At 38.8% G+C, this 24610-nt stretch overlaps 1 pseudogene; it reads left to right on the top strand.

Moving 5' to 3' along the window:
* LOC146525992 (uncharacterized) lies at positions 1–24386 on the top strand (annotated as a pseudogene).
* The last annotated feature ends 224 nt before the right edge of the window (positions 24387–24610 follow it).

Here is a 24610-nt window from a genome sequence, read left to right on the forward strand (position 1 = left end):
GAACAGAATCAGTGACAAAGGGGGGCCCCCGGCGAAGTCCAAGATCCACCAGGAATGAGTTCAACCTATTGATGGTAGTAAGTTCCTGCAATACTTGTACAGGGACCAAATGGCTCATACTATAGCAACAGACAACACACTTCCATATTCCTGAAGCAATGCTTAGATTCATTCACTGAATTTGTTGAAAAGACTTCTTTTCTATAGTTGTAAACATCTGTTTTCATCTTGTTCAATTCAGTTGTGTAAATCTCCAAAGAGCAGTAAACCTTAGAGCAGCAACACGGGTTAGCTGATCACAGCTTGCACACAAATAAAAGCTACTGGAACTCTCAATAGCAATTATCGTTAGTTGTGATTGTTTTCCTCATGCTGAGCCACTACAACTGATCCTAAGATTCCTCGCTTGCTGAATTCCACTTTAACCACCGAGTGTACTAATTCTTTCTGTTTAGGTGTGGAAGCACAGTAAAGAAAAGATTGTATTTATATGTCCTAATATTATATAGCATGAGGTTAAGTTAGTTTTGCACAAAAATAGCTGGAGCCTGTACTTTTTCACTTTTACTGGAACAAAGAAGTTAAAGCAATACTTTTCCAGTACTGTATATGTTGTTCTACTTAAGTAAAGAATGCCTGTACTTTTGCTACGTCTGCTTCAGACAATGATCACACCATAGAACATAGCAGGTGTACACATAAAGTCTTTATTCTTTCCTTTTTCTACTATAAATACCGTCAGAGCCACATCTTCATTTTTTTCCGCAATGATATGACTTCCCAAGACAGATCATTAAAGGTCATGGAGATAACCAAGATTTCATTTAATCTTATGTGATCTAATCCAACATAATGTAATATAACATAATATAATCACACACATAGGGCAGAGCGGTAGCATAGACCTGGCATTCTAATTTGTCTGCAAATGCAATAAAAATTGCATTTAGATAGGACATTAGTGGATTTCAGTACAGATGTGTAAACACAGAATAATGCGAGGAAACATTTCCCGTATGAAAAAGTCATACTCTACCCTTTTTTAGACACACACATATTCTAATATATATGTATTCCGGTATGACTACTCATATATGAAGTGAATAATTATCTTTTAATAACAGTGTATGTCAAGAACTGGGATAGTTAAAAACAGCTGTTTATCACTGAAAATGTCCATTTGAGAAATGTACCTTTATGAAGTTACATTTGTCTTACTATACAAATAATGGATTGCTATATAAAATGCAATCCATTATTTGTCTCCATGAGATTCATGTTTTTGATCCGTTGTTACTGGTTTTACTGGCCAACTACTTGGTGTTTAATATTATAATGTTTGTTGTGTCCCACAACTCATCTTTTCTCTCTCTACTCTCTTCTTACCCCTGCTGGTTAAGACAGATGTCAGTCATCTCTGTTAATAGAGACCACCACAACTAAGAAAATGTTTTTGTTTCTCTAACATTGTAAGGTCTTGCTTTGTATTACTTAGGTTTTTGGCTGGTGCTGTGATACAATACTACAGTATAATGTCATGAATATAATATTATAGACCAATAATGAAATACCTCAGGATTCTGATGTACAGTGCACTCATATGTAAAAAATAATTAATCTCTAGAGTACCTAGGTAATAGTCAAAGATATTTCCTGCCTTGGACGAGCTCTCCATCCTTCGCTTGCATGCACATTTTGTTCTAAGGATTAATTTCCTTAAAACAGCATAGTTTAACAAAACTCTATTGCCTGTAAATCAGCTTCCCAACTTGCAATTTCCTTTTGAAGTTTTGTTTTATGGCACTGCCTCAATTTGTGGAAGTTGTTGAAAACGAATGATGCAAAAGCCATGATTGTTAGGAGCATCCTGAGCCTCATTAATGTGAACACAAAGACTGAAAACATCCTCTGAACCTATCTGATAGCAGTCCATGTGGACAAGAAGGACACACTTCATTGATGAGCGGCTGATGAAATGGTTGCGGTTTGTAGTGTATTGCTCTGCTGAGGGTCACCTTGACAGTTCCTACTGATGAAATTATGAGGCTTCCATAATAACCCTCAGATTTTATTATATAATAGTAGGCTTTTTCCTGGCTCAAAATGGGCCTTTGGGGGGTGATGACGCGCAACAGTATGCACGATTGGCTCGTTTATAGCAAGAGAAAGTCTATAGTTCCTTATTTGACAATAATCTTTGCATTTTTCTGTTATTTGTGACCAGGGTGAGCTGTTCATTATTGACGAAAATGATGGAAGATAAACAATATAGGACGCTTTTCACCCAATAAAATAAATAAAGATAAATAAATAAATACAACAGACAGTAGAGCACTTACAATCCATCAATATCACAAATTAACAGCTGCATAATTTTATTTTTGTTTAAAAATTATATGAGCTCCTACCTCACGAATATGAAATGAAAATAGATTACATGGATATGGATAATAAATAGTTTTTCACAACATTGTGAGCATCAGTTGAAGATCTTGACTGGCCTACACAGACAAAAGTTCCTATGTTTCTATAACCTAGTTAACCTAGTTTTCCACAACACAAAACCTGGATAAAAGGTCAATTTTCAGTACAAAATACCACATATAGTAGATGATGACCTCAATAATTCAGAAACACAGCGCACAGACTGTATATAAATGATGGATCCAGTTATTTTCCAGTTACTCACTGGATCTGGAAGTAAGCATATTTGGATCAATGTTTTAATTGATGTGCTACCAAGACACTAGCTATCTTGGTTAGCATCAGTAAACTATATTGGTGTATCCCACAAACACATACTTAAATATAAGTGCCAATATAAATAAAAACAATGCTGGAATTTGACACACTGAAATAAAAACCTACCATAAACTTTTTGGATTGAATGTTAAAGTGCAGGTAACAGAAAAAAAAAAACCCACCATGTGATCTGAAAGGCACCAGCATAAACACGATGGCCATTGCTTTCCATTGCTACTGTCATTAACTAACAGTAGTAGTAGTGGAAAGCCTTAAAAAGCCACCTGAAAAATGTACAATGAGTTTTATTTTGGTATTATATATTTCAATACATTTACTGTATATAGCTTTAAAACCCGAAGGTTGTTCTTTGGCTGTGTACAACTGTTTGCCACTCGGTGAAAGTTTAAATTCTTCTTTTGGATTCACCCTTGAGGCAATGCTTTTTCTGAAGGCTGAAATCTCTGCCCTTGACTTTAGAAGCACCTGCTACACACTGCCTTTGTTCATTTTGTAATCATCAGTCAGTGCGTTTCTTTTCCCCTTTGTCATTAAGATACATCAAGGTCTTTTCGTTGAAAAAGGCAAAAACATGGATGTTCTGAGAGATCTTGTAACTCTTCTTAGGCCTCAGAATTTGACTGTCTGACTTGCTTAAGGACTTTTCTGTTTCCGCATGTTAGTGTTTACATTTTTTAGAGGAAGAGAAATAACAAATGTGATACTGGAAGAGGAAGAAGATTAGATAAAGCAAGAAGCAGGTAGTATTACCTGGTACTGTATGTGGTACACCAAACTGATGCTGAATTGTGATGGAAGGTGACACCTTTCTGAAGCAGTAAAAGTCCCCATGAATCACACAGCTTTCTCTCTCCCTGTATATCTTACTTTCTTTTTTAATCTTCCTCTTTTTCTGCACTGTCACATGTACTATACCTGGCTCAAAGCACTATCCCTAGCACATGTGATGTGTTAGGGAAAAATTAAGTGTATTTGTCCCCATTTTCACATCTATACACTCTTCCTGACACATGCTGTTTTTGTCTCACTGCATCTGTACACTTGTCTCAGTTTCTCACTCTTATCCTGCAGTATATATATATATATATATATACATGTGTGTGTGTGTGTGTGTGTGTGTGTGTGTATGTAGACCCTTCACGACTTCAACAACAATAATGAACTTCTTTGAGTCGTTTAGTGTTAAAAGTAATATGATTTGTATAATTGTCCAATGAACTGGAATCATCCATTTAGGCAAAAAGGTTATGTTTTGCGTCACATCTGTGAGAAATAGTGAGTCTTTAAGGTGAATTCACAATACAAATAGCAGAGCACACCCCGTAGACATTTTCAGGCCTCATGTGGGGAACAGCAATGCATTTCAAATGGCATCACATCTTTTATGATCAGATTTCAGCGGAAAATATTGAAAAGACAAGTGTAAGCAAGGCCTGCATTTTTTTGCCCGCTTGCAAAGAGGAAAAACAGATTTAAAATAGAAGCTCCTGCAGCAAGCAATGCACAGTACTGATAATCAGAGCTGACATGCTACTTCGTGTGTGCAGGGGCAATGGGAAAGCCACACTTTAGGGTTCTATTTTGTGAGCTTGTGTACATTTGTATATTTGTTTGTGTGGAGTTGTTTTGTATGACTTCTTGAGGGCAAAGGGAAGCCTATTCCAATAGGGGGAAAGAGGGAGAAAAAAGGCGAGAGGATGAGAGCCAAAGAGGGGAAGAGGGGCGCTGATTGATGCAAGAAGATGTGCCCAGTGAGCAAAAATCGGTTCTGACAATTCCCAATTCAACCCTTCTCTTAGTGTATCTGCAGCAGTAACCATGTGCATCAGTACTCTGGTTGTTGCTAAGGGCCTGTAATACATGTGAAATTTGGGCTGGAGTCACATAATGTAATTGATTACACATGATTTTTAAACAAATTGCATTTGCCTGCTTCAAAGAAGATTGGATTGCCACATCTGTGCTACATTTTCTAAACTAACAACTATGTATGAGGCTACAGTATACAGTGCTGGGGAAGTAACTAGTTACACACAATGAAATCATTTCATCAAATATAAAAGGAAGAGTAATTGTAATCAGTTACTGAAGCAAATAATGTAACTGATTTGATCAAAAATGTGTGATTTGCTAGTTCCAGTGTTGTTCTTGCGGCAACATTGATTATGACGTTATCAAAACAGCACCAGCAAGACAGTTTCAGATTGCTGTGTAACCTATTGCCTTTTAACATCACTACCCATATGGCATACCATTGTTGTGTCAGTTTTCAAGAAGGGTCATAAATAAAAATTTCTGATGGATTTTTAAGCGTTATATCCAACACTGCTAAAGAAGAGAGTTTGTCCTACTTTCTAATAGCAGTTTCATCTACCTTGTTAAGCATAATTTGAGTGGAAGCACTCATAAATTGTTTTAGCAATACTTGCATGGGTTGTTTCGTATGGTAGAAACAAACAACCTCTGTCGTTGTTTAGTTGGAGGTCTGGTTGGAAATGAAATACTACGTTTTATTTTTGGGAACTACCGACTTGAAATTCTAAGTAATTGGAAGCACCCACTGCTTTGTCATTTTTCCAAGAGAGGCCGCAAAACTAGTTTCAGCCAATGACTCTGGAAGCAAAGTATCCAACCATTTGACATCAACCAGCTTTATGGATTTTCAGGCACTGGTCCATGCAGTCTAAGGGCTTTTAAGAGTGGGACAAAGAGGTGGTGGTACAAATGCGTATATAAATATTGTGTGTGAGTGTGATTATACAGCCTCTCCCTTTATTCCTTTGAAGATTGTAGAACCCTGTGTGTATTCTGATTTGATTTAATTACAATGCTTTTAGAGCATGTCTTCAAGCTAATTATGGGTGCTCCTTTGGGGTTTTTGATATGTCAGCACTTCAGATGACTTCTTCATTGTCTCCTCTCCCAACTTTTTTTTGCATCATAACCAGTTTTGAATTCTCCAGAGCATGGCCAAGCAGACTTCATGGCTTATAGTAATGGCTTGATGACTCATTGTGCTATACATAATGGTCAGTCAAATGTGGCATTGAAACAGTGCAATATTAAATGTATCTTAAAAATGTTTTAAATTTGCAGTTTCCCAGCTGTACTGAAATTGAAAACAGAACAGTTGGCATTTCACACAAAGCTTGTCATCCTCCTTAGAAAATTGAAGAACCGGCTGCAGCTTCCTCTGCCTATCCCTTTGCAAAACAGTGGTTGCTTCTGTGTGTGACACACTCTGCCAGCCTGCATATAATCAAGTATTATCAGTACTTGATGCGGAAGGCTTGATGCAACACTGCAAAACCCATATCCAAGATAACACAAACCCAAAGGTTCATTACAATTTTGAAAAGGCCATCCATAATCCAAGTGTTCTCCCTATGTTTTTTAAGGTAACTTATCTGCCTATAGCGGTTTTATTAAAAACATCAAGGACATAAGTGTTTGTTGCTGAAATTTACCAGCATTTGACAGATGGTTGATTTTGTTTTTGACACTCTTCCCACTGAAAGTATCATTGAATCGTTAGCCAAATGTTTTAGTGGATGGAGGTTAGAGTATCTGGTCCAGAAGGAGTCATCACAGGGGTCACAGATTACAGCTCTCTTGAGTTAATGCTTGCTGTCATTTGCTTTGGGTTAAGTTGCTCATCTAGTGATTGATAGGGAGCATGATGATTGATTACCTAAAAGTGTATTGATCAGTCTCTCTTCCCACTGTCACCCACTTTGTCTTTTTCACTCTCTCTTCTCAAGTTATGTGAAATGTGCTTTGCCCATGTGTTAGCAGCCTTTTCTTTCTGCGTGAGTACAGCTGCTTCTCTCTCCCCTGTTAATATTTTGTCATACTTTGAAAGCAATAATATGGTCCTCTGATTGCTAAGGTTCATGACACACAATTATGAGAGCATACAAGGCTCTTAAAAAGCTTTTAAAATATGTTTTGCTTTCCATTAGCTGTTACCTTTGGAACCATTGATCTTAAACTGTACATGTAAATAGTTACCCAGATGCTGTGGTTTCTACATGAACGTTAGCATTACATTAAGATGTCAATAATAGAATTTTTACAGACACGCAAACTGTTATTCTTATTAAAGAATAAAAATGGATAACGCAAGATTGAGTCTAAAATTAAAAAGTCGCATTAAACAGCAAGGATGCACTGGCCCAATGGCTTATTACTAGAGTCAATGGAATTTAGGGAATATTTAGTTTATATTTAATAAGTGATATTTTAAATAAACCTCCAGATAACACCAGATAGCAATGAGCATTGGACACATGACCTATTTTCTAAATAAATATATTTATAAAGGTGCTATTGACATGGAATTCTCACCAGATATTGGTAACAACCCATCACATCCACAATTCCACAAAACACATGTAGACTGGTTGGGCAAACTCCCATGCACCCTCAAGTATTCTTGAGAGGATAACGAGCTCGTCCAGTATTCTAAGACCAGGACGAAAACCGCATTGTTCCTCCTGTATCCGAGGTTCTACTAACGAACAGACCCTCCTTTCCAGCACCCTGACATAGACTTTCACAAAGAAGCTGAGGAGTGTGATCCCCCTATAGTTGGAACACACCCTCTGGTCCCCCTTCTTATAATTCTGCCAGTCCAGAGGTACCGCACCTGATCTCCATGCAACATTGTAAAGGCGTGTCAACCAAGGCAGCCCTACAACATCCAGAGAACTTCAGGAATTCAGGGCGGACCTCATCCAAGGAGATGTTTAATTGCCTTAGTGACCTCACCCCCGGAGATAGGCGAGTGGTCCCCCTTGTCCCCAAAATTCCTTCACAGAAGATGTGCCAGTGGGATTAAGGAGCTCCTTGAAGTATTCCTCCCACCACTTGACAATTTTCCACCCGCACTATACACAGTGCAGGTAGAGCACTGCTTTCCCCTTCTGAGTTGCCTTTTTTTTTTTTTACTTTACCAAATGGACCATCCCAGCCTTGCTGTATTGGTCCATTTGATTGACCTTTGTTTTTATTGTTTATTTTATTTTATTTTCACTTCCCTTCTGTGTTGCCTGACGGTTTGCCAGAATCTCTTCCCACTGGCTAACCAAGTCCAATAGGACTCCTTCTTCAGCACTGGTGGCTTCCTTCACCTCTGGTGTCCACTATTTGGTTTGGAGGTTAACACCATGTCAGGCACCAATCACCTTGCGGTCACAGCTCAGTGCAGCCGTTTCGGGAATGGAGGTGCTGAACATGGTCCATTCAGACTCAATGTCCCCAGTCTCCCTTGGAATGTTGTTGAAGCTCTGCCGGAGGTGTACATTGAAGATCTCGCCAGGTGTTCCTAGCCCACCCTCACTGTATGTTTAGGCGCATCAGGTCTGTCCAGCATCCTCCCCTGCCACCTGATCCAACTCACCACCAGATGGTGATCAGTTGACAGCTCAGCCCCTCTCTTTACCTGAGTGTCCAGAACATATGGCTGCAGGTCTGGTGATACAATTACCAAATCAATCATCGACCTGCAACCTAGAGCGTCCTGTGCCATGTGCACTTATGGACTCTTATGTTCGAACATGGTGTTTGTTATGGACAAACTGTGGTTTGCACAGAAGTCCAACAACAAAATACCGCTTGGGTTTAGATCCGGGAAGCCGTTTCTCCCAATCACACCCATCCAAGTCTCACTGTCGTTGTCCACATGAGCGTCGAAGTCTCCCAGGGTGGGGTGCTTGAGGGTGCTTCGCCTGGGGACTTTGTTGTCCTACTGGGAGACTTCAACAGTCTGAGCCAGAAAAACAAAAAACAAAACAAACACATTATTTTCTGTTAGAAATGAAGTAAGCCAACTAATACTAGGAAAGTTAGCCAGTTTCCATGCAGTCTTCACTACGAATTGAATTTCTACCTGTTCTTTTTTTTTTTTTTAAACCAAAATTTCACTTTTAATGGAGTCATCCTACCATCTTACCATAGTAGCACTCAGCATCAGTTTTGAGCACTTACTCATGGACCAAACCATATCCTGAAATAAGGAGGGGGAGATGCGTCAGAAGCTTACTGGATTTATTCTTTGGTGCCATAAACAAAACTAAAAGAATGCTAGGAAACAAACATGTTAATAAGTACCTTGTGAAGCAAACATTATTTTATGCTGTTACGTTAAAAGTTTTATGTGTTTGATACTTATTTTACCCGCTGTACTGACTGTACTGACAGTCAGTCAGCAGTTAGGGATCTGTTGTACATCACTGTCACTTTAGTTAAAAAGTTACACTTTAGTTACAGCTAGTGTAGTTGAAAAATTCCTGCATGGAAATTCATTTTTGTTTTTTAGAAAATGCATTCAAAATTCAGTGCTGCTTTATGGTTTGCTGGAAGACATGAGTCAGCGAGTCAGATGGTGTAATCAATGAACAGAGAAGTCCATACAATTTTAAAAGTTGTAATAATTCAGAAAAACTCCCATAATAAAGAACACTTTACACATTTATTTAATTGTGCTAGTTTCAGAACACTGTAGAAAACTACAATCAAAGTATTGTCACAGGTTGGGCATTGACTTGCGTTTATTTATGTTTCTTGATATTTTCTAATTTTCTCACCATTTAATTTAGGCGTTGATCCATTTCTGTCAGCTCCTGTTCCCTCTAAATATTTATATGAATGTCTCCAATATTAGCACCTGTGTTGAGTAGGGATGGGTATCGTTTAGGTTTTATCCGATACCAGTACCAAACCGGTACTTTTGAAACGGTGCCGGTGCTTAAATGGTGCCCGAACCGGTGTTTAAAGAATGGAGAACACACCATTTGTCCAAAAACCTCTTATGTTTAGCTGATTTTTTGTAAAATGATAACAATGTTAGCCTTTTCTGCAGCTATAGGGGATATATGGTATCACTCTTGGCTGGAAGCAGTGCTTAAACAATGGAAAAAACACAAACTTTGTCCAAAATCCTCTCATGTTTAGCTGTTTTCCACTTTTTCTTTGGTCATTCTAGCCTTTTTGGCCAGGGTGAAGGGAGTATCTGCCATCAAACAAGAAGACTGCCGCATGTAACTACGACGGTGTTTGCTAGTTCACCTTACATGCATTAATGTAATAACGTGGTTAGCCTACTCAACGTAAATTACACACAAACAACATTAAGCTACTCACGCAGAGAAGAACGGCTGCTGCTGCCATCATCATCATCCGTCGTCATTTCTGCTACACTGGCAGGGCTAGGGACCAGGACTCTAATCTTTGGGTTATTGGGGGATGTTGCTAACTCCGGGTCCGATAACAGGCACCACACCCACAGTAGATGTGCACGGTGTGAGGTCTCGCAGCAAGCTATCAAATACGGTGCATTTCTCGGCTTTTAACAAAATGCTATACGTCGCCAGGTGTTTCATCAGATTTGAGGTGTTACCTTATTTGCACAGTATCACCTTAAAGCACTTGTTGCAGGCTGCTGAGTTTGCATCTTTTGCTGTGAAGTACAGCCAGACTTTTGACCACTTCGCCTTGGGCATTTTTAATCTGTAACTTTGCTCTAAAAGAACGTACATACCTGGGCCCGCCTACTACGCTTGCAAAGGTAAAATGATTGGCTAGAATCCAAAGTGTATGACATCTCAGGAAAAAAGAAGCACCGAAATAAAGCACCGAAATGTGCGCTGCTTTTCGGTCTGGTTACTACCGTTATACCGGTAACCATCCCTAGTGTTGAGTATTCATGAGCAGGAGGAAAACTAATGAAAAACACAGAACCTGTATCTGTTATTTGCATGTGGGCCTCAGAGTGTTTTAAAAGAACAAAAATTAAAATTTAATTAGAAATAGAAATGCTCTCTGCCTATACTACATGATTCAACTTTGATTGTTAGGGAGGGATTTGGTGCCCTTCTGTGTGAGATGAAAATGTTATTTGTATGTGTGAGAGGCAGTAAAAGTTGGAAAAATACACAGTTGAGCATCATTGGCTGTAGAGGATATACAGTTAGGACCTGGGTGATAAATACCTCCTCCATTTTATTACATTGGAGCTGAGCCCTGGAACAAGCATGCGTACAGTGGTGCCTCAGATTGATTCTTCTTTGACGCTCTGCAACTTGGCAAACTTCCTCTGAGTGATGAGAATATTAATTATGTCCTTCCTTTGATTTTGAATGTGAAACTCCTCCAGCCGAAGATCACTTTTAAGGGATATGTGTTGGTGATAGTTGTTTTCATCTGTAGTGTAGTTGTTCCTATACTGTATTAATTGACTTTTACTTTTAGACATCATCTTTAAATCAGAATTCTCATTGTTTCTGTAGTGGTTTACTAATAACCTCTGTTCTAATATGAATATTTAAGCTCACTCTGCGAGTAAGGGTATTAATGAAAATGAGGGGGCGGTGCAGTAACATCTACTTTTAAGCTGTCAGTTTTGCTATTAAAAAGCATAGATCCTAGTGTTTTGTGTGTGTGTGTGTGTGTGTGTGTGTGTGTTTTTAACCTAAGCCTTTGTAGGGGTTTTCCATTCAAAATGCAAACTTTATGGAGCATTTAAATGAATCATGTTAATATGATTTCCCAAGGTTTATGATACACAGTTTACTGTAAATTGTGCTTAATTTAATACTGAAAAAGGCAAAGTGTTGCAATCTGTTAAGTGGGCATTCTGTTTCAGGATCTATGTTCACTCAAAAAGGGTCATTTTAGCAGTCATATGACTTTTTGTCCACACAAAGTGGTCCACAAGACATAATGAGATAATAATGACGTGATGATATTTGATGATGATATTAATAACATATTTTATGCTCTCTAAAGAACATAAAATACAGTAAAATGCAACCCTGTTGCAAGTAAGATGAGATGAATGCTGCAGAAAATCAGTAATTTGGGATTTAGCACACAGAACAGCAAAATAAACATTTTAATTGAAGTGAATTTGTTTATTGTGAGTGCGCTCTTGGTACTGTTCTTTATTAACCTGTTGAACCCCAGTACTCCAGGTATTGGGGGCAGAGGGGCAACATCTGCCAGGTTGTGCTGCCAGGTCTGGTATTTAAATATAGACATGTATAGTATCCACAGAAATGTCAGAATCTCAGCTAAAGGCTCAAAAACCATTTCTGTGATCACCAAACACAGCTAAAACAACAAACAGAAAGCAGGTAAACTGATTTGGTGAAAAGATGTAAATACAAAGATTCCCACGTTCACCTGATGGCATGCCCACGGATAAACAATGTCTCTGCTGAAAGCACAGATCTCACAGATTCTAAAACTGCAAGTTTCAAGATGCTCCAAACAAACTTCACTGAACAAGCAGCAAAAGAAGACCAAAATTAGGCTTCATGTTTGAAAAGTATTATCATGAATTCTGTCTTACCTTTGCTGTCTTGCTTTCAAAAAATCCACCATGATCGAAACACATTTCCTGCACATCTCCGTCTTCCAGTGTGCCTCAAGAGCACATCATAAATTGCTATAAATTGCTGTTTTCTGCCTTATTCCCTATAAACACAGACACATTACTCACTGTCTATTGTTATGTACAGCCTGGCTAAAGAAAGCCAAATTTTTGCCATTTCATATCTAAGATATTTCAACTTTCACAGATTGTACTAAACTGCAAAACATTTAGCTATGTCTCTAATAAAACTTAAACAACTTTGCTCTGTTTCACTGCAACAGCATCGATCTTTAACAGGTAATGCCCATAGGTTGATTAATGATTTTCTTCAGGTTTTGGTCTACTGCAGCATACTTTCAAAGAGGTTATATGCTATAAAAGACCAAAAAACAATTTTGGCCAGGAAAACATCCGTCATATTTTTCTGTTTTCCATCCTCAGTCACTTTGACACAGTGGGATCTGCTGTGATGCTTATAACTACAGTCAAGTTTCACAAGTATTAGTTTTATTTTGATATCAAGATGGTTTACACAGAGTTTTGAATCGTAGAGAAATAATCAATTCATTTGTCGATTGTCTTTTTTAAGCAGGAAGGTTTAAGGTGATGGCTGCACATTTGAGCTCTGAAACTTTAAACTAAAACATTTTAGATTAGAAACAATTATAACATGTATGGATTTGCTGCAACAACAAACTAATACATGTGCATTCCTGTGACAGTGAAAACAGTTTGTGCTTCATTCAGTGGTTTTAGTAAGGTACAGCTTACAAACTTAGGCTTAAGAGTAGTAACTATTGCACCTTAAACATGCTGTAAATAGGAGAATAATTTTAAATCTGGCACTTTCAGACAATTTTAAAACCAAAATCGAAACATGTTCAGCTTAAGTTATCACAGTGGTTTGGACAGGTGAAAAGAGAGCCACTTTCATGACACAGAAAACTCTGACTATAAGCTTAACATCACTCACTAACCTACTAACCTGTCTTGCTTTGTAGTACACCCATCAAGAGTAACACACTGAGAGAGTAAACAGACACTGTACCAAGGACAAAGGGAAACTGTGGCTATTTATACACAGATGCACTGAGGGCTAATTAAAGTATCAGGCACAGCTGGGAGGAAAAGTGACACGGGTCAGATAAAGGGAGGAATAACTGGAATATTAGGAATAATGGAGAACGAAAAAACTTCCAAGATATACTAAAACCAAAAGTATCACAAAAACCCCACAACACATGATGCAAAGTCTTATTTTGTGCCTTATATGCCTGTGATAGTTGCTGCTAGAAGCATTAAATTATTTGGAATGATAGATTTTTATCAGAAAAATGCGTAATTGTTGCAAAAGGATTGCTCAAAGCTGTGTGTGGAGTGGCCAAGCTTTGGCTCTGTTCTGTAGGTCGTCGAGTCCTCATGCTGAAACACCAGTGACACTGGTGTTTTGATGAAACTGAACACAATGTGCTGTAACTGATCTGAACATAACCTTTACCACTGGAGTAAGTAGAAGAGTCCCAATACAAGATGTGGCATGGACCCCGTGTTGGGTATTTTAGGCAGTAAAGATGCTTTTTACAGTGAGTAGAGTAGTTTGCATTTTTTGGCGAATTTAATTACATTGACGTGTCAGATGGTCTGCATGTATTTTATCAGCTGTGCACACATACAGAGCTCTGTAACATCACTAATCCACTTTCATTGCAGTTTGCTTTTTTTTTTTGGTTTCCTTTTTCTACAATGAAATATTTTTCAAAATATAGCAAATAATGCCAGGTTTATGTCCAAATCTTATATCTGCAGTGTTACTTTGTAGAAAGAAATACACGGTGTGTGCATTTATGCATCGAAAATGGTACAGCACCAGTAAATTAATTAAGCGTATGTGCCAGGATCTGATGGTATATAATGCTTAATGTGTTTTTTTTATGGACATCATATGTGATGTAATAGTTTTAATTTATGCAGCCATCCTTTGGATACATTTTTCCAGAAACAGCTGCCACAATCAAGCTGTCTAAGTGAAGAGTTCAGCTCTATCAACGACATATTGAACCTTCACCTGCCAACTGTTGCCATGCTTTTTCTGAGAAGAACGTGTGTACCTTCCCCTTTTACTCATTTGTGATTTGCTGATTTGAGGTTACATTGCAAACTGAATTGACTATACCTATATCTAAAGCTGTGGTAAAAACTTGCCAAATTCAATATGTGGCGCTACCTCCTGTGGTGATGCCTAGTGAATAAGGGAATAGCTGAAATAAACTATTGTTAGTAGATCTGTCCAAAACAGTTTAGTAAATCTGGCCTCTAAGTGCTGCATCTTGGCTAGTGTTGGCCACTGGTCAGTTTCAGTACAGCTGTTCAGCCATCATAACAGACCAAACTTTCCTAACACTGACAAATATAGTGTCAAGAAAAGACAACCACCTTTCTAATTGTGATAAATTACAAGCGAACACAGAAATATCAATTACCAATGAAGAACATCATCGCCTGAGCACACACATAAAAGTATATACTTCATGATTGATTGTTTTAAATTGTTTGTCTTGTTTATTGTGCTTGTGTTTTTTGTCTGCTGATGTGATTAATTAATAATGACAACAAAAATAATAGCAAGTTACAATCCCTATATACCTACCCTATGTTCTCTTTTTTTAGTTGGTTATAGATTTGAAACCATTTCTATTTAACATTCCTTCACTGACTATATCCATGTGATATATGTGTCTTTGATAGTATAAGGCCTGTGTTTTTTATTCTGTGTGAGAGTAAAGTTAAACCAATATTCTAAAAGAAAAGCTAGGAGCAAGACTAAGTACAAAGATCTTGTGACTATAGTGTGTGTGTGTGTGTGTGTGTGTGTGTGTGTGTGTGTGTCAGGCTGTTGAAAAGGCCTCTCAGAGGTGTCCCACAGAGGCCTGACGCTCTGAGGCATGACCAGGTGTCACTGCACCGGGAGTCTGTCTGCACACTGTGCAGAATATTAACAAGCCTGACCACACAAACAGTCAGAGACACATTTCTATGCATAGACATTAAAGACAATGAAACACAAAATGTGCAAACACACATTTATATTTTAGTTATGCATAGGTAACTGACATAGCGTTACATCATGACTTCATCTATGTCCTTAGTACACTAATCATGACACGGATTAGTACACTGAAAGAAACACACAGAAAAGCTCAGGATTAAGGCAGAAATCATCTCACTTACCTGACTATACTCCCACCTCGATCATAATGTGTAAATGTGGTGAGAGAAAAAGATTCTTCTATGCTCTTTTTGTCTGCTTGTGGTGAAAGGCTTAACATTTACTCACACAAGAACAGGTTGCTAGGGCAAATAGGTACTCAGACTTAATTATACAGGAATGTAAAGACATGTGGATGTGACAAGACAAGGCATGTAGAGGATGTGAATATACATCCACATGAAACAAAAGAGACCAGGAAAGGGCTTTGATAAATGAGGCTGTACATGCTGTTTGTGTTAGAGGTACGTTTGTGATGTCTTACTGTGTTGTCATCATGGCAACTTGCCATGACTTCACAAGTGCTAGAGGCAGCTAGCCACAGATTACAGTAAGCCCCTTGTGTGTATATAAGGCTTTAAGCATTCACATGTGCACGTGTACTCTGTGTTTTTTTACATGTGCTTCTAGATTTGAGTGTAAATCCTCAGTTTGTAGGTTGGAATTAGTCAGCATCTCTTATTGATAGTGGGATGGTGAGATTAAAGTCCAAGGATTATTTTCCCTCAAGATCCTTGTGTGACTGTTTGGTATGTGGACAGTGGTGGCATCACATCTTGCATACTATAAGATTTGTGAGAGATAATTGCATTAACAGTCACACTTTGCAATATCTCAACTTTACAGTTAACACTTATTGTATTTGGTCTTTAGCTGGGAAAGTACATCTCTAATGGATGTTTAGTTACTCCTCAGACTTCTTCAGTAGTAATAATGTTACTTGTAATAAATGTAGCCTGTTTACAGCTCTGGAGGCCAGAATCACTGAATTGGAGACTTGGCTCCACACCCTTGAAAAACACATAGCTAGCCACTGTTAGCTCTCTCCTGGCTGACTAGGACAGGATGGGACAGGAAAACAGGATGGCTGGATGATGGTGAGGAGGACGCATAGTTGTCTCTAATCGTTTTTCCCCACTCTGTGACATACCCACTGAGGAACAAATTCTTGTTACTGGTGATTCTATTTTTTGAGACATGGGAAGCTAGAGACACTAGGAGCCATAGTAAATTGTCTTCCAGGACCCAGAGCAGGTGACACTAAGGAAAACCTGAAACTGCTGGCTAAGAATAAACGTAAATTCTGTAAAATTACAATTCACATCGACAGTAATGACACCCAGTTATGTAATTTGGAGGTCACTTTAATTAATATTAAATCGGTGTGTAATTTTGCCAAACCAAAGCTGGACAATGTAGTTTTCTCTGGTCCCCTCCCCAGTCACACCAGGAGTGACATGTTGAACCATCTGTTCTCCTTTGGGAAAACTAGAAAGGAGAGACAGCACTTTGAATGGAACAGTTCTCATTTCTGGAATTCTAGCCAAATTTATTAAATCCCCAAAACATGACCAGGAAGCAGCGTTGCAGTCTTACGTGCCTCTATGCAGCTTCTCTCCTCTTGTTATTCCTCAAAACACTCATCCCCTTAGAGACTTGATCCCCAACCATGAAGAACACCACCGCCCAAAAAAAAAAAGCAAAAAAGCAATTTAAACATAAGAAAACATTAAAAACAACAACAACAAAACAATATAGTAATTGCACCAAAGAGAGATAATTTGTTGGCAATGCCATCTAGCCTGCTGGCCATGGTCGATGGGATTTCAAACACCTTTAATGGCCACATCACGTGCTGAAATAGTTTGAACTGGTAGCACCACAGCTCAGTTTCACTGGGAGACAGGCTGTGTGCCAGTTGCTTCTCCACCAACCTCACCACCTGTTTGTCAGAGAGGTCAGCGGTGCAGTCTCTTCCGAGGGTTCTGATAGGTTGCTCCAATAGGAGTGGGATCATAAACACTATCCTATCTCTCCTCACACCTTTCCTGATTGAAAGACTCCAGGACTTTGCAGGCTTGATCTTCATCCTTACCCACTTGATAAGCTCATCTAGGTGCTTGAGGAGTCTTGCTGTACATAAAGCTGCAGGATGCTTGTCAGATCATCCATCTAAGTTCTAGAGCAGGAAATCAATCCCCAGATTGTAACCACTTGCCTCGTTCCACTGAGGATGATCTCAAATGCAGCCATGAAGAGTATTAGGAAAATCAAACAACCTATTCCATTGGAGACCTCCAGTTCTTGCAGCCCTGTCACGAAGTACATGTGGAAGTTGTTGAGGTGCTTGGCTATGGATGGTAATGACAGATCTTGGGGTGTAGAAGAATTCCAGTGCAAAGTCAATTAGACTGTGTGGGAGTGAGCCATACGCATTAGCCAATTTCAGCCACACCACATGGAGATCGCTCTTCTCCCTTTTGGGTTGTTAGATCCACAGCCAGATCATGGCTCAGTGTTTGATATCCTGGAAGCCTGGCCTTGCAGGGCAAATTGTGTTGCGTTAGCTGTTGTCCTTCAAGAAGTAGGTCAATCTTTTTGTAATGGGTGAGAGGGAAATTTTCCAAACCATGTTCGATAAGGCAATGCTTCTGAACTGGTTCATGGAGGTAGAGTTATACTCTTTAGGAATAAATACACCCACTGCCTGCTGGCATTTGACTGCGATGGACTCCTTCTTCCTGGCTACCTGTATACTACGATCAGCTGTGGCCATCTTTCTTATGTACTTATGGATCTTACTCCTCAGCGCTTGCTATTTGGTGGTTGCAGCTCTCCTAGCAGGCTCTTGTGGTTCCCATTTGCCTTTGGAATTCCAAGGTACTCATAGCAATCCTCACTGTCTGCAAAATTGCCTTCTGGTAGTACAATCCACTCAGTTCTGAGTACCTGTCTTTGTTACCATCTGACTACACTTCTTCAGTCTGGAAGACATTCCAGTGTCATTGTTTTAGATTCTAGTGGTGTGGATCGGTGAATCAATGTCATATTCAGTTCACTTCTGGTACAGTTTAAACAATTATATATTTTTTATAATTCAAAATGGTTTTTTTGCTGGTATTTCCTTTATTTTTAGGGTGTTTGGGAACACACGTAGTCCCTATGGAACTGGGGTGTTGAGAGTTATTATGGTCATTCTGTTGGAATAGATAATTAAGTCTCTATTAAAATGGGGTCTGTGCTATTTTAAGTAGTAATTAAGTTGCAGAAACAAGTCAGAGAATGTCTCAGACCCAGAGGACATCTTACACCGGTCATCAGAGGGAATGGAGCTTGTCCGATGATTGTGGAGGCAGTGTGGTACATGTGACCAGCCAGAAAAAAGGTGTAGCATGTGTGTGATGTAAACAATAAGATATATTGTTTGTTATTGTTATTGTTTATTAGGGTGTAGACCATCCCTCTGGTAAAGCTCTGAATGCTCCCAAAACTACTTAAAGTTTTCTATAAAAGTTACCTCACAGTCACTATAGACTTATGACAGCCAGGTGTGCAAGCTCAGCAGGTGACTAAAATGACCTACCCAGTAGCCAAGAATAGGAATTGGAAGGGAGATGAAAGTGTGGCAGCTCAGACACGCCAGGCACCTCAACAGATGGAGAAAGTCTTGTTTAAGCATTTCAGACTGATATTTTTCGAGAAGGGTTTGCAGTTATGACTTCTCCGTCTCACCTCCATTCTGATAGTCTTGATAATCTCTCTCCAGGAATTTACTGGAAGGTCCTTGTAAGTGCTTATTTGAGATTATTATTATTATTATTCCTTGTATTTTTAATTAATAGCAGGGCCAAATGTCAAAGACTTGTTGGTGACGTATTGTTTTCATCTGTCCATTTCTGATGACAAATTAATACCAGTGATTCCTCCGATTAGTTGACTAGAGCAAATAAACATTTATACCCTCATTTCTTTGTACCAGAAACATTAGTTGCTTAAAATAATTACTTATATTTAATTGATGTACCATTCCTGTTAAATGTAAGCTGTTAAGCAGCGAGCTGCCACAACAGCAACTTCCTTCTGTTCCTGTATGCTGTAAAACTACAGTGGAAAGTGTGCAAAGTGAAACATGGCATCTTTTGAAAGTAACCCTTTGGCCAATATTTTTCAATAAAATACATATCAACATATCATTATATGTTCAGTTGATTATTATAAACTTCTCATCAGTCTGTTGCTTATTTATACCTCTAGCAGTAATGTAGCAGTAACTTTTCAATTTCAGCTGTGGTTTAGTTACTTACAAACTTCGGTCACGTCTTCAGTCACCGATGTATAAAATGTAACACACAAATCTATCATAAGCTTGAGCGGAAGACTGAGTTACTCACTAAACAAAACTTTTCAAAACCATTGCTACTTTAATTAAAAATAGGCAAAAAGTCCACTGGAGATTTAGCTTCAGATTGCAGAAATTGTTTATTGAAGTACAATTTCAATAAACTTTAAAACGTCGATAAAATAGATAAAAGCACCCCCACGTGGGTAAGCTGTAACACATAGACTAAACACAATTGGAGACGGACCAGCAGCAGTCGCATTAGGGCTCCCAGGGCTTCTCAATTTATTGAGAAGGGTCTACCAAGGTTGCCGAATTGGTGAGTTCCTTACCCTGGCAGATATTCAGAAAATCCAGTACTTTCCAGCTGTCTCCCTACTTCCCATCCTTTTGAGGTTCCGAGTCTGATAAGTCTTCTACGAGTCCTTGCAGCCAGATTTATTCCGAGCCAATTAGCCCATTCGTCTGCTTTGAGTAAGGCCTTGACGGTGAAGGTACCTTAGTCTCCCACTATGCTCAAAGCTGTAAGCGGGGAACTCTTGGTACACACACATACTCACTATATTCGTCATGTTTAAAATCACTCACGCTCAAAAGACTGTATTATGAGAAAAATGCAACATTCCTAAAATATATGAAACATCTATGTGGTGGATGAAGGGACGGATGGGCGGATGGATGGATGGATGGCCTTTTTACATACTTAATAATTTCTGAATATAATAACATTTAACATGAAAGCACCAGAGAACTAAAATTTTCAAAATACTGGCTTTAAGTTCCTTTTCCTGTTGTTCTTCATCTTACTGATAACTTTCTCACAGTAAGAGGACAATTTGCTGTAACAACATGTCACATTGCCATTCAGAGCTCACTGATTTCATGATTCAAAGATTTAAGTAGATTTGACAAGAGGGATAGTGCAGTGGGCAAATAAACTGTCTCCTCTCGTTTCTGGTAACATTAAGTCAGTAGAGGACATGCATACTATAATTTCTCTCTAAACAATTTCCATCCAGATTGCCCCCTCACCCACTGAGCTCATCACTTTCGTGGTTCCAAAAAGCTCTAGATTTTAAAAAAGAAATTTACTTTTAAAAGAAACTCTCTATCCATCTATCCATTCGCTTCCGCTTATCCTTTTCAGGGTCGCTGGAGCCTATCCCAGCTGTCTTAGGGTGAGAGGCAGAGTACGCCATGGACAGGTCGCCAGACTGTCGCAGGGCTAACACATAGACATAGACAACCATTCGCGCTCACAGTCTCTCCTGCATTCACACCTATGCTGCCTTATTTTAATTTATAGCTGTAAATCTCTCATGGAGCAGACATCTTCAGAATCTTGTGGTGATTCAGGGCTTGATTATACACACATGTCATTACCACATCACTCCAATTTTGTAAGTCAGATGCTATGTAAATATGTTGCCACAAGTGTTTCTGTTTCTCCAAGCTCTGCAACCTGCAGTATTTACACTACTCTTATGTATTTCTTTCCTGTACTTTCCTGTTTGTGAAGATCAAACATAATGAGAATTCAGACTGAGATTTGAGGCAGTTCGCTGTGCTGTCCTTAGTAACTGGTCCTTTGAGTGCTCACATACAGTTAGATGTAAATACCTCACACTGCCAACATCAGTGAATTACTGCCATGTTTATTGTTTGTGTTGACATTTTGTGGCGTAACAATGACAGATGGAAAATGTCGTTGCCCAGAAAATTTCTTACATATCCCACTTATACCTCTAACAGACTGTCACAAATTCCACTCTGCAGTTCACTGGAATTTAACATCAGAAAAATCTGTTGTGACACATATGCAGCATTAGAGCATTACAGCACTGCTGTAGGCATCCTGGTAGTGAAAATAACAAATTTAGTTCCTCACCGAAACCCTGGAGTCAGAAGTGGAGATATTTGTGATATGTGTAATTTTTAACATTCCTATAGAAGATGAGCAAGTATGTTGGACAGTCTTAATGTTAAATGAAGCTTTATGTCTGAGTGTAAAAATACATTGCCGTGGGATAATGGTAACAATTCATGCGATGGAATTAACAGAATTCCCCCCAAAAGTGGTACTGAAAGTCAGATAATGGATTAACGGTTTAACATAGATTTCCAGGTGGACAAAAAATGTCACTATTATTTGGGGTTTCCAATTAAAATCCCTAAAGAAAAGAAAAATTAAATCTTAACCAAACAGTCAAAGTTCATTTTGAAGACAAATAAAAGAGACAAGGAGAAGAGCATGTGACTTTTTCCCTCTCGCACCATTTGCATGATGTTGCTCATAGCCAGGAGGCTGACCTAGCGGCCACCAGTTGGCCGATTCCGCTCCCTTCCTAGTCAATTAGTACTTCTCTAGAAAATCTTAGTATCTTTAACTGTACCACCTACAGTTTGGCTACCATCTTGCAAACCTTCCTTTTCATTCTTGCTGCCTTTTTTTCTGTCACAAGCCACCCCTAATACTCATCTCTACCCACTCCAGCCTGCATTCTCTTTTTCCACCTCTCATGTGCACTGTTGCTTTGGACTTTTGCATATCTAACTTCACTATCTTTGCTCCTGTTAGAATCACTGTTGTCTGCTTCTTGTTCACACACACGCATTTTGTGATTCTACTGACTTTCATTCTCTTCTCTCCAGAGCATACCTCCACCCATTCCTTCGTCTCGCTACAGATCACAATATTGTCTGCAAAAATAAAGGTCAACAGAAACTCCTGCATGACCTCATCTTTCAACCTTTCTTTTACCACTGCAAACAACATGGGGCTCAGAGCTGATCCCTGATGTAATCTCGCTCCCACATTGAACCCACCTTGAACCTAGACATCTGCATATCTCCACAGGATGTCATCTGGACCAGCTGCCTTTTGATTTTTCATCCTCTTGATAGCTGCTCTCACTTCCTCCTTACTAATCCTCTGCAGTTCCTGATTCACTATCTGTACTCTCTCATTCTTTCTTCATGCTCCCTTTCTTATTTCTTTGTTTATTAGGGGTTAAACATAAAATCTTATGATAAAATAAATGCACAAGCATTTTGAATTTTACAATATAACACGGCATTTCTGATGACTGTGCAATCATAAATTCAATCTTTTAATATTGGCTAAGGCCTTGAGTGATTAAACTGAGCCAGCATCAAGTAAAGGCACTTTAGGCAATGTGCTTTCAAATATGTTCTGTAAAACAATATTAAAAAGCCTGCAACTGTAAGTTTGTTTGACTAAATAAAACATTTGGTAAATTAATAATGTATTTGGAAATATTCGGTATAAATGACACAGTGAGTTAAGGATTGGATATATTTCGTTGATGATTCTTTTTTGTATATACCAAGGAAACAGTATTTCAACACTTGTTATGTACAGTGTAAATGTGTTTTGGGTTTGGTGATGTATATCTGTGCATATTGGCGCTTACTAATTATGCATATTCATATTTGTTCACATGCTGGCTGTCCCTACATTGTAACACTGATTTCCAGACATGCATGTGTGTGTAAGTGTGATTGCAGTGGTGCTCGTGTCTCTGGCCTACACCCTTGGTGATTCTGTCGAGAATGGGATGTCACAAGACATTAGATCAATTCTGATCTCCCTAAATCTTTCTCCATCCAGCTGAGGAAGTGTAGGCGGCAATAATGAAGAAAGCAAATGCAACCTCTAACCAGGAACATGCCTGAGGCACAGTGATATGTCTCACGATGGAGAGTTGACCCCGAAAGAGAAGGCTTCTCACCTCCTACACACTTACAGTTACAGAGTTATTTAGTTTTTAGTGGTGACTTTGGTCAACTTCAGAACTTTCACAGCCAGTAAATGCAATTTTTATAAATGCAGTGTAAATGCATTACCAAACTGGAGGTTGTTGATATCTGTTATCAAACCGACAACATAACAGGCACTGCTCTTTGTTGGTTTAGTGGCAGCAGTGTTCTCTGGTGCATTGTAGCCCGTGGTCTGCTTGCTGCTAGCACTGTTTATAGCCAACACTGATACCAGAAGAAGCCAAACATGTTTTCCCTCATCTAAATCTCCTCCTCTGAGTTAATCTGTTTATCTTCTATAAACAGTATAATGAGCAGATCTAGGATTAGCAGAGCACCTTTCAGTGTGTGGTTTGTTTTTTTTCTTTCTTTTTTTACATTTAAATGACACAAAGACCAAAAAGGGCAGGCCAGCAGTGGGATAGAGAATGGTAATTTTGTGCTACACTGACATTTTAGGTGAGTTTAACAAAGTAGATAAAACTCATTATTGGCAAGCTCTGAATAAAATGTGTTAATAACACCCCAGTCAGGAACTTTGATTTATTTGATGGTATCTGAATGTGTCAGGTTTTCCTAATTAGCACCGTGCTGACTTGCATAAAAGTCACCAAGGCAATCTTGAGAGGTAGGGCACACAAAATTACAACTGCAAATCTATCCTAGTGATTTGTTCAGCTCTTACAGGAAAAACATAATCATAAACATAAGCATCTCACCAACTCTGTAGTTTTCAGTTACATTAAGAGGCTTATCTCTTTTACATTTTGCAAGTAAGGCAGAAATTATGTGAGCACTGTTACCAATCTGGATATATCAGAATGAAGCTGTGAGAGCCAGAAGAAGTCAATATTGCACGTTTCAAATTTAAATAAGTCTTTAGGTACTGTTTTGACAAATATTTGACTGGCAGATTTTTGGACAAAGCCAATAAGAATAAGTAAAAGACCCCATCAGCTGGGGTCCACACATAAAGCAAGATAACTATTAATTCAGATCATTTTTATTTTTGTAGTTTCCAGTCATAACAGTTGCTTCCAGGTGCTTTACGTTGTAAGGTAAAGACCCTACAATAATAGAAACCCCCCCCCCCCCCCCCCCAACAATCAGATGACAAACTGTGAACAAGTGCTTTGACAAAGGTGGGAAGTAAAAACTCCTTTTGAACAGGAAGAAACCTCTGGCAGAACCAGGGAGGGCTGGCATCTGCCGCAACCGGTTGGGTTTAAGGGGAGGATGATAGGACAAAGACATGCTGTGAAAGAAAACAATTTCAGTTGTTTCACTCCTTCCTTTTGGGCTGGTC

The sequence above is a fragment of the Neolamprologus multifasciatus genome, chromosome 1, assembly GCF_963576455.1.
Source record: "Neolamprologus multifasciatus chromosome 1, fNeoMul1.2, whole genome shotgun sequence".
Taxonomy (NCBI): Eukaryota; Metazoa; Chordata; class Actinopteri; order Cichliformes; family Cichlidae; genus Neolamprologus; species Neolamprologus multifasciatus.